This window comes from Vulpes lagopus, chromosome 4 (genome assembly GCF_018345385.1).
Source record: "Vulpes lagopus strain Blue_001 chromosome 4, ASM1834538v1, whole genome shotgun sequence".
NCBI lineage: Eukaryota > Metazoa > Chordata > Mammalia > Carnivora > Canidae > Vulpes > Vulpes lagopus.
The window spans coordinates 88,439,545-88,451,814 of NC_054827.1; positions in this window are offsets into that span (position 1 = coordinate 88,439,545).

Here is a 12,270-nt window from a genome sequence, read left to right on the forward strand (position 1 = left end):
CATTTTGATTCATTATGGCTCTTCTAAGGAATCAGAATTTTTGATGGCCATTGACCCAAACTGCCTAATAGGTTTACTGGAGCCTCACCAAATTAATTAGCCTGTGGACTGGGAATTAGGAACTAATGTTAATCATCCCAAGGGCAAATAAAGAAGAGGGAAATGCAACAAAGGCATCGTAGTTACACAATAAGAAGATAGACTTTAGTCTCTCTGTATATCCCTATCCTCAGCCTTGCCAAGAGAGCATTTTGAACTCCTTTGGTACAAAATACTGCTTGTCAGTCAGACTTGTCTAATGTCTTAGCAACACAAAAGGAACCTAAGGAAAGCCAAATGTTGCAATTTGATTGTTCATGATTTGATTGGTACCATGATTTAGTAAATTACTTTTTTTTGAGGGTTCTTTTTTTGGTTTGTTTAAAGCCAAGGACTAAATGTAGCAATAAAAATTTAAATTACCTTGGCTCCTGCCCGAAATGCTCAATATTCCAATCTCCATGCTTCACTGTAGTGCCAGGGAGAAGAGCAGAAATAGTTCACAATGATTCTGCATTACTGATTCACTCTACTCATTAGACTATATTGAAATGTTATGATTTGCTGGGCTCAGAGAGTAATTCCATTTTTGCCTCCAGTCATTTCAAGTAATTTTTTTGCTACTGCATAACAAAATACAAAATTATTTGGAGTAAGACTTTCTAATTGGAAATAATAATTTTTAGATAGGAAATTAAGCCCTTACTGAACAATGTTAAATTATCATCAAAATTACATTTTTTTTTTAGTTGTTTTTTTTTTTTTTAATTTTTATTTATTTATGATAGTCACAGAGAGAGAGAGAGAGGCAGAGACACAGGCAGAGGGAGAAGCAGGCTCTATGCACCGGGAGCCCGATGTGGGATTCGATCCCGGGTCTCCAGGATCGCGCCCTGGGCAAAAGGCAGGCGCCAAACCGCTGCGCCACCCAGGGATCCCCCAAAATTACATTTTTATGAATAATTAACCAATACTACTTCAGCTACTTAGCTATAGGATTGTTGAACTCTAGTGATTGTTAGGTTTAATTGTATTTTCTTGAGTTCAGGAGGAAAAATAAAATTAGGTCATATGTTTTTCACCGTAAAATATTATCTTGTTAGGCAAAAAAAAATTACTGAATAAAAATATTCCAGGGAAGTATGCTTTTGGTAATCATATGCCAAAATGTTATACTTATGTTAGTCTTTGCTACTTCAATTTTTGTAGAATTCCTTTACTTTAATTATGACAAAGCAGAGGTTTTCTCTAAAACAGTCCCAATATAGCTTCCATGTTGTATTATCCATCAGTTTTTCTTTCTTTCTTTCTTTCTTTCTTTCTTTCTTTCTTTCTTTCTTTCTTTCTTTCTTTCTTTCTGTTTTTATTTGTCTATTTAAGTAATCTCTACACCAATATGGGGCTCAAACTCACAACCCCGAGATGAAGAGTCACATGCTTTTTTGACTGAGCCAGCGAGGTGCCCCTACATCTATTTTTAATTGAACTCATGATCAGCGTAACAGACACCAGGTTTTGGTTGAATTATTTATTTGTTCTCTCTGCTAAAAGAGGGTAAGAACAATAGGCTATTCTTACTGACTTGCCTAGGGCTTCAAAGATATGAAGATAGGACACACCCATATCTACTTTAGTGTAATAAAAATGTTACAATTCATCATGAATATGGTAAAAACAAACACAACCTAGTTAAATAAGTCATTATCACCATTTCTGGACTCTTTGGCAATGTCTTAAGATGGTTCTTACCATACTTAAAGTGATTAAAGTTGTTTGTTTTCTCTTAGGAATTTTGCCCAATTTTCCACATATCAGAAAAATGAAATATGTTAAATTGCTATTACTATTATTTGTGTCTTTGCTGTCAAGGCACCATCAAAATTATTCCTTTACTAAGTTTGTGTTCTTTGTTGTGTTATATCTCCAACTTTTTCAAACAGCTGAACTTTATGAAAGTAGGGTACTCAGTGGGAAATGAGACTTGGTATTCTGGGATTCTCAGAGTAGAACAGGGATTGAGGAGTGATGGGAGCAAGAGGAAAGGACATAAATTAAATAAAAGAAAATGATCTGGCATTAAAGCTTCAAAGTCAGAATCTTAATGGTGGCAGCTAGAATTATCACTGACATCAGCCTAGTATTATCATTTATCTTTGCCCTACTGCCTTGTGGTCCAAAATGTGGACATTCCAGTCTGATAGTTGTGCTGTTGGGAGACATTTAGAAAGAGAATTAAGAACTATTATTTATTGAACACCTATAGATGCCAGCTACAGTAGAGATACTTTCACATCCCATCTCATTTAGTCACCAGTATAATTTTCTAAAGTTCATCTGATTATCTTCATTTTACTGTTGGAGATATTGAAGGTAAGAATAGTTAAATAACTCACCCAGAATCCCAACTGATTATACATTAAACAGAGCTAATTGCTGTAGCAGGAACATGAGTGGGGGAGAAATAAAGTAGTAGAAGACAGGTCAACATGGTTTGGTACTGTTTGTTTATTTATTTATATTTTATTTATTTATTCATGAGAGATACAGAGAGAGAGGCAGAGACATAGGCAGAAAGAGAAGCAGGCTCCATGCAGGGAGCCTGATGTGGGACTCAATCTCCAAACCCCAGAATCATGCCCGGAGCCAAAGGCAGATGCTCAGCCACTGAGCCTCTCAGGCGCCCCAAGGTCTTGTCTACTTAAATGTTGATACTAGAGTCTCATCTCAGGACACTACGTCCCTAAGATAGAGAAGATTTAGGATGGAACAGTTTTCAGAGGTTAATGTCTTGTATTCATTATTCACAGACTCTTGCTTTAGACCTCTTGTGTTAAGGCAGGCATTTGTTCATCTTTATTTTTCCCATGCCACCTTCCACAGTACTTTGTACATTGTGATTATTCAGTAAATATTTGTTACATTTAATTTAAAATCTTCTTATGTGAGCAGCAAGAAACAGTTTTTTTTGTTTTTTTAGATTTTATTTATTTATCCACAAGAGACGCACAGAGAGAGGCAGAGACACAGGCAGAGGGAGAAGCAGGCTCCATGCAGGAAGCCCAATGTGGGACTTGATCCTGGGACTCCGGGATCACTCCCTGAGCCAAAGGCAGATGCTCAACCACTGAGCCACTCAGGTGTCCCAAGAAATAGTAATTTTTAATAGTGGTATAATTATAATAGTGTCCACCCTGGGCTATTTATGCTTGTCATAGTAATTGAGGACCTCAATTAGAGAGTTAAAAATTGAATAAACAAAAAATACTTGATAGTCTTGACCTGTATAACAAAACATACTTGCTGAAGGAAGGGAAAAAGAGAGAGAGAAGGAATTATAATAATTAAGATCAATAATTTATAATATTTTAATATTTGAAATTATAATTAGGAGAGAAATGTAAATATGAGCAATTAGTACCTTGTGTTTTCTGTAAAAACAACTACCTCTGCTGCCTACAAATGGAATTATCATTTATATCAGACAAGAGCTTCTCTTACTAATTGGGTCAGATTATATTTTTAGTACCATTTTATTCTAATGAATGCAGGCCCTTTCTATTAACCTTAACAGTCAAGAAACATGGAACAACGGAAGAATATATCATTTGGGACTTCAAACTAACTGTATATGCTAATGTGACAGGAATGACTGCTTGAGGACAATTTTTTCATATTGATTGCAATTATAAAGGGAAAATAAAATCTTCTCAAGTATTCTTCACTCTCTCTGAGTTAATTAAATTTTATAACCTTTTCTAAACTCTTCAAACAATAGAATCTTATGCAGGTAATATGAAATAATTATGAAGAACTTCATTATCTTCCAAAAATTCCACTGGGCTGATAGATTTAGCAATTTCCTTTATTTTTATTGCAAGAAATTATCATCAACATCATCACTGATGCAAACATGATCACCAATAGCATTTACTGATTGTCTAGGGCACTGTGCTACGTAGAGACATCAAGAAGTGTAAGATACAATCCTTGCCCTTGAGAAATTTATAATCTATTTTTTTTAAAGATTTTATTTATTCATGAGAGACACAGAGAGAGAGAGAGAGAGAGAGAGAGGCAGAGACACAGGCAGAGGGAGAAGCAGGCTCCATTCAGGGAGGCGGACATGGGACTCAATCCTGGGTCTCCAGGATCAGGCCCTGGGCTGAAGGCGGTGCCAAACCGCCGAGCCACCTGGGCTGCCCAAGAAATTTATAATCTAAATGAAGACATTTAGATTTGTTAAAGATGGTCTAAAATTATTTAATCCTGTGATTTATCAGAATCATTCAATGGGGACACATATGAGAGTAATATTGGACTCAGTTATGTTAAAATAAATTCTACCTTCTACCTTTACTAAGAGATACACATAAGTTTTGAAAGATAATGCAGATGTCATTAGTTATCTTTTTGCAAGAAATGAAATCCCTTGATCCCTAGAGGATAAACACTAATTTTTTGACCATTTTATTTGGGTGACTTGGGAAAGCAGTTCAAGTCCATCTCTGTAACTGATTGGCAGTGTGACTATTGCTTGTAGCACATTATTGCTCCAGCTGCTACACTAAAGGAGAGGCTCTCAATGTCTTTGGCTGGAGAAAAAGCCTGTATCATTGAATAGGGTGGTGTAGCAGTAGTAGGCCATAGTATCTCACCTTCCTTTCTTCATAACTAACCTTGCCAATAAATAATGCTGACATTATAGTGGACTATATGTCTCTGATGCATTTCTAAATCAGTTTTATGTGTGAAAAATTACTTAACATTTCCATGATGTACACATGATGTACAAAGTTGAAGTTTTCTAATACATTATACAATAGAACTCATCCTATGTTAGTATAAAAAAGTATTTAATATCATGAGATGTTTTACCTTGATTTTCAGTGCTTGAATTTGAGGAAGATGAAGGAAAAGCTTTTTTTCTCTCCCACTCTGGGTATATGGAAATAAGCAGTGGGGTAATTGGGCAAATGCTTTCCCTAGAATAGTGCTCTAAGTGTATCCTTCTGGTTTGTTTTGTTTGCTTGGTAATACGGCCTTACATGACTACCAAATTTCTTTTATAATCATATTTAATTGAAAGTTAATAATCTATTTCCTTCATTAATGGTATTAGTGGATGACTTCTACAATATAATGTGCATTCACATAGATCAGTGGTTTATGTGGGTGAAGCAGGTCATTTGAGGCTTTCCAATTCATACTGCAATCTATTCTCAGTTAGGTTCATTGAAGAAGTTAGTTAGAACTTTTGGTGACTTTACAACCTTGAGATTCTAGATATAGTGTTCTTTCTTTATTCATTTTGCTTTCACAATAAATTCTCAAACTTATAGAAAAGTTGAAAGGACAATGAATACATATATGTATACTCTTCACCTAGATTCACCAAATGTTAACATTTTGTCACATTTTTCTCATATATATACATATATATGGTATCTACTATGTGTGTATATGCGAACAGTGTATATATATATATATATATATACATGCATATTTATATATGTATATACTTTTGAGACTTTCTTTTCCTGATCCACTTGAAAACAAGTTGCATATATCATTACACATTACCCATAAATGTTTAAGCCCTCATCTCCTAAAAACAAAGACTTTTTCCTATGTAACCACAGTACCATTACAATATCTAAAAGGTGATATTAAAACAATAATATCACCTAACATACTGTTCCTATTCACATTTCCCTTATTGTCTCAAAGATATCTCTTAGGTTGGTTTTTTGTTTGTTTTAAATCCAGAATCTAATCAAATTTCACATATTGCATTTTGGCTTTGGCTCTTCAATCTTTTTTATTTAAAAGTAGTTCCCTTGCCTTTTTACATTCATATCATAGAATTTTTCCAAGAGTCCAGATTTATTTCTAGACTTCTTTCTTTCTTTCCTTCCTTCCTTAAATTTTTTATTTATTTATTTATTTATTTATTTATTTATTTATTTATTTATTTTTATTTTTTTTTAAGTAGGCTGCACACCCAGTGGAGAGCCTAAAGTGAGGCTTGAACTCATGACTGTGAGATCGAGACCTCAGCTGAGATCAAGAGTCAGATGCCCAACTGACTGAGTCACCCAGACACCCCATGTTATTTCTTAATAAAAAAAATTAAAATTTTGAAAAAAGAACACTGATAAATGGGCTGTGTGTTACTGTTTTCTGTTGTCAATGCTAGGAAAGAGCCTAAATATTGGGCCTAAATTCTTTAGTCTTGCAATGTGACTCATTTTACACCAAAAATGTTGATTAAAAGAAGAAATCCTAGATCAAGACATGATCCCAGCGTCCTGGGGTCAAGCCCTGCATTGGTGTCCTTGCTCAGCAGGGAGCCTGCTTCTCCCTCTCCCTCTCCTGACACTCCCCCTCCTTGTGTTTTCTCTCTGTGTCAAATAAATGAATAAAATATTTAAAATAAAAAAATAAATCCTATATGTGTTCATGAAAGCAAGGGATACCACTAGTCATGAATACACAGATCATTAAAACTTGATTATCTTTTTCCTGAGTCTCCTTAACTATCTAAGAAAATGTTAGAATTTTTGGGCTGCAAAAACCTCAGAGGCAAGTTAACTAGCATGATTCCTTATATCACCAGTGAGGAAACCACAAACTCAAAGAGTCTCTGATTTGCCAAGGTCATACTGCCAGTTATTTGTAGAGATAGGACAAGAGATATCTTGATTTTCAATATCCTGTGTCCCTGATTCTTCATCATCTTTTCTACAACTCCCTTTCCTTTCCTTTTCTTTCCTTTCCTTTCCTTTCCTTTCCTTTCCTTTCCTTTCCTTTCCTTTCCTTTCCTTTCCCTTCCCTTCCCTTCCTTTCCCTTCCCTTCCCTTCCCTTCCTTTCCCTTCCTTCCCTTCCCTTCCCTTCCTTCCCTTCCCTTCCCTTCCCTTCCCTTCCCTTCCCTTCCCTTCCCTTCCCTTCCCTTCCCTTCCTTTCCCTTCCTTTCCTTTCCTTTCCTTTCCTTTCCTTTCCTTTCCTTTCCTTTCCTTTCCTTTCCTTTCCTTTCCTTTCCTTTCCTTCTTTTTTCTCCTTTTTTCTATTGAACAAACAACAGAACTTTTTAAGAAGACAAATCACCTCTGTTTCATGCCTGCTAGAAACTTCTGTTTCTCAATAGTTGCATTATTGACATTTTGAGCTAGATAATTTGTTGTTGTGGAGGCTGCGTTGTAGGATGTTTAGCAGTATCATGACTTCTACCCATTTGATACCAGTAGCACTTCTCCATTTGTGACAATTAAAAATGTCTCTAAAGATTGCCAGATGTCCCAGGGTGGAGGTAAAGGTGGAGGGGTGCAAAATTGCTTCTGGTTGAGAACCAGTGCCAAATGGTTCTTATTTGGGCAATAGTTCTTGTTTTATATGTCAGCTTTTCTTTTACTCCAGGTAAATACAAATTCAAATTTTTCTGTAGTTAGAATCACAACATAGATTTAATTTTTATTCTATAATTACTTAACATTTTATGAGTATTTTCACTACTGTTAAGTGAGATAGACATGTATTGTTTTTGCCTACCTAGCATCCCTGCTCCCCCTTTTCCTTTTTTTTTTTCCTGCTCCCCCTTGCAGTAGCAGCAGCCCTTTGTCCATTCTGGAACTGTTCCTCCCTTACCCCCAATCATTTTTTAGGGTCCTTCCTTCTGACAAAGTATGAGCAAGTGATCTAGACCTAAGTAGGCATAATAATTAATCTCCATAGCCACAATAATTACTTTTAGTGATAGGCACGTGACCCAAGTTAGGCCAAGCAGTATCCTTGGAAATTCGTTTTCTGGGAATTTCCAAGCAGTATCTTTTCCTGGGAATTTGCTAGAGTAAAAGTTCTACTTTGATCACATTGCTGAAGTGTGATGTTGTACAGTTGAAGTTCCCTATAGCTATGTCCTTAGCTTACCCACAGTTTAGGAGAATAAAGTCAACACAGACAAAACCAGAGCTAAGTGGGGAAACAGGAAATCCTAGCAGTTCCATTTGAGTCACTAGACTCATTCATCTCTGAGGGCAGTGCAAGCTTTGTCAATAAATTTCTTCCCCCACATCCTTTTATTTTTTCATTTATTTTTTGTTAAGTGGTTTGACAGGTGTTCTTTTACTTGCAACAAAAAGAGTCTTGATTAAGATACTAGGATTTAGGGATCCCTGGGTGGTGCAGCGGTTTGGCGCCTGCCTTTGGCCCGGGGCGCAATCCTGGAGACCCGGGATCGAGTCCCACGTCGGGCTCCCGGTGCATGGAGCCTGCTTCTCCATCTGCCTGTGTCTCTGCCTCTCCCTCTCTCTCTCTGACTATCATAAATAAATAAAAATTAAAAGAAAAAAAAGAAACTAGGATTTACGGTATTTAATGGCTCATATGTCCTCAAGTTGTATTGCTGTGGTTTTCTTAACTGTTCTGCTAACATTGAACTTTAAAATGATTTGAAATATTTTCTATTTTAAATGCAGTTTTCTTTTCCAGTGCCTTTTGAATGACTTCTAGTAAATTTTCCATTAGTTTCCTCAAACATAGGCCTTGGTTTGAATTCTAAACTACAAGATTTAAAATTGAGTGATTTACCGTGTAATTGAAGGCCATTTGGTTTTTACTTTATCCCCTTTTGCTTTTTTACTTCCATTATAATCATCCCATCTGCGATTATACCAACTGCTGTAGCTCCAGCTGCATGGGCACATTTGAATGCATTAGTGTGTATGTCAGTGGTTTAGGAAATTTTTTATGGTATCATGAAGATTTATTTCCTACTCTTGTAAGGCCTGCTTTATGATATCTTTTAACTATTATCCTCAAAAACAATATTGTTCAATTTTAAGCCTTCAGAACTTTACATTCACTTAAGATATAGAATTACTCTGTCATCCTAATGTCTGTGAAAAATGGTTCCAATTGTTTTACTACCATGAAGTGTATATATACTTCATTTATCTGCATATGTTACTTTTCCATATTTATTTATTTATTTTAAATATTTTTTTTAATTTTTATTTATTTATGATAGTCACACAGAGAGAGAGAGAGAGGCAGAGACACAGGCAGAGGGAGAAGCAGGCTCCATGCACCAGGAGCCCGACATGGGACTCGATCCCGGGTCTCCAGGATCGCACCCTGGGCCAAAGGCAGATGCCAAACCGCTGTGCCACCCAGGGATCCCTATAAGCGGTTTTAAATGTTCTCTTTGTGTTATTTGGTGATACACTCTTTCCATACATAAATCATCATTTTTAATATATATTAATCATTATCTAATGTAGGGTTGATCACAATGCGTTTTTTTCTAGATCAATTTCATTATAAAATACAATAATGAAATCATGGCATTCTCAAGGCAGAAGTTTGCAGGTATGTACCATTTTAGAAAACCTGAAGTATGAAAATCCCCAAATGCTTGGTAAATTGGAAGATTGCATAAATTCAATTAAAGAAGCATTCTTCATGTTCTAAAATAATTAGTCATGGGGTTTCTTTAAATAGGAAGGCATGACAACTGACATTCATTTGGTGAAAGAAACTTCATACTCTATCTGGGAATATTGTCCTCTTTAACATGCAAACCTTCCAGAGGGATATGTATCAGAGAGTGATGAGTAACTAATTAGACAAATCAGCTGTCTTAGTCAATTCGGTAACCAACGAGGACAGGGATTGGGAGGAGATGCCATATTAGATTGGGTGCTGAGGGAGGACATCTCCGAATAGGTGATATTTGAGCTAATAGCTGAATGAAATAAAGCTTGGATAAAGCCGAAAGAGTCAGCTTTTGGAATACCCATTGAAAGACTATTCCTGGAGAAAACTCAGCAAGTAAGGTCTCTCAGATTAGAGCAAGCTTTGTGGAACAAGGAACTGGAAGACCAGACTGCCTGAAGTATAGTAATTCAGGGAGAGTGTGTCTCAGTGAAGGCAGGAGGTATAAATGAGGGCCAGATGAAGTAGAACCATAGTAAGTGCATGTAAATTCCTTAAGTTGGAACTTGAAACATTTTAAGAGTTCAATAAATGAAAACTCATAGTTATCAGAGCTCATATTACTGTTTTATTCATAATTCCAATTTATTTTTTAAATAGGGATAGAATTATTTCTTAAATTCAAATAAACACTTAGAAAAATTTGTGAAATTTGGGCTTCATATCTCTGCCAACCTTATAAAATTTAAATTTCATTTAAAACCATGAGAAGAGTAATTTTCTAATTGTAAAGGGTGCTAAAACAATTTGTATGGAATTTATTATATGACAAATGCTTGTTTGTGCTGAGAGTCTTTCTCACCCCATTCCTAAGTTGTGCTGAGAGTCTTTCTCACCCCATTCCTCGGTATTGATATTCTTCCTTCAATCCTGAAAATATTTTCCTAAAATTCATTCAATTTGTGTGGTTTATTTTTAACCATCTTGGAATTTATTTATAGGTATTGTGTTAATTAGATTGTGATAGACAGAATGATGACTCCCAGATCTATACAAGTCCTAATTCCTGTAAATTGTGAAGCAGAGGGAATTTGACACAGATTGGGAGAAGGCAATGTGAAAGCAGAGGAGAAAAAGATTTGAGGATGTTATGCTGCTGATTTTGAAGATGGAAGAAGGGGCCAGTAGCCAAGGAATGAACAGAATGCAGTTCCAGAAGCTGGAAAAAGGCAAGGAAGGGCTTCTCCCCTACAGCTTTTGGAAGGAGTGGCCTGTCCATACCCTAGGTCGTGTACCTTGATTTCAAACTTCTGGACTCCAAAACTGTAAGAGAATAAGTTTATGTTGTTTCAAACTACAAAATTTGTGGTAATTTGTTACATCAGTCATTGGAAAGTAATACAGACATCCAATTTTCCTTCATGATGCTGTACTTTTTCTTTTCCAAATTTTTTTTTTTTTTTTTTGCTTTAAGCTGGATTTATTTTTCCAGAGGAACTTTAGATTCAATTTGTCTAGTAAAAAATTTGAATTTTGATTGAAAGTGCATTAAATATGTGGATTCATTTGAATATTTCTATTCAGAAATATAGACTCTCTATAGCCCCCTATCCCCCATAGCTAAACAATACAATTTTATAATTATTCTCTTTTTTATAATTATTCTTAATAATAAGACTTAAGTCTTATACATTTCTTAAGTCTTGTTTCTTAAAACTTATTTGTTGCTGCTGTGAAATGCGATCATTTTTCAAATTCTCTTTATCTATTTTACCCATCCTCCCGCCTACCTCCCCTCAGGCAACCACTGGTTTGTTCTCTGCATTTAAGAGTCTAGTTTTTTTTTCTTTTTTCTTTGTTTGTTAATTTGTTTTGTTTCTTAAATTCTATCTGTGAGTGAAATCATTTGGTATTTGTCTTTCTTTAACTGACTTATTTCACTTAGCATTATATCCTCTAGCTCCATCCATGTTTTTGCAAAAGGCATGATGTCATCCTTTTTTATGACTGAGTGATATTCTATTATATATGTTTACCACATCTTACTTTATCCATTCATCAGCCAGTGAACATTTGGGTTCTTTCCATAATCTGGCTATTACTGACAATGCTGTTATAAACATAGGAATGCACATATCTTTTTGAATTAGTGTTTTGTTTTCTTTGGGTAAATACTCAGTAATGGAATTCCTAAATCATATAGTAACTCCATTTTTAATTTTTTGAGGAACCTCCATCCATACTGCTTTCCACAGTGGTTGCAACAGTTTGCATTTCCACCAATAGTGCAAGACAGTTCCTTTTCCTTTTTCTCTATATCCTCACCAACACATGTTGTTTCTTGAGTTTTTGATTTTAGCCACTCTGACAGGTGTGAGGTGATATCTCATTGTGGTATTGATGTGCATTTTACTGATAATGAGTGATGTTGAGCATCTTTTCACGTGTTTGTTGGCCATCTGGATGTCTTCTTTGGAGAAATGTCTGTTCAACTCCTCCTCTCATTTTTAATTGGATTACTCATTTTTTTTGGTGTTCAGCTGTCTCATTCTTTATATATTTTGGACACTATCCCTTTATTGGACATGTCATTTGCAAATATCTTCTCCCATTCAGTAGTTTGCTTTTTTTGTTTTAATGATGGTTTAATTAATTGTGCAAAAGTTTTTTATTTTGATGTAGTCCCAATAGTTTAATTTTGCTTTTGTTTCCCTTGCCTGAGGAGATGTATCTTAGAAGAATGTTGCTAAGGCTAATGTCAAAGAGATTACTGCCTAGAGTTTCTTCTAGGTTTATTATGG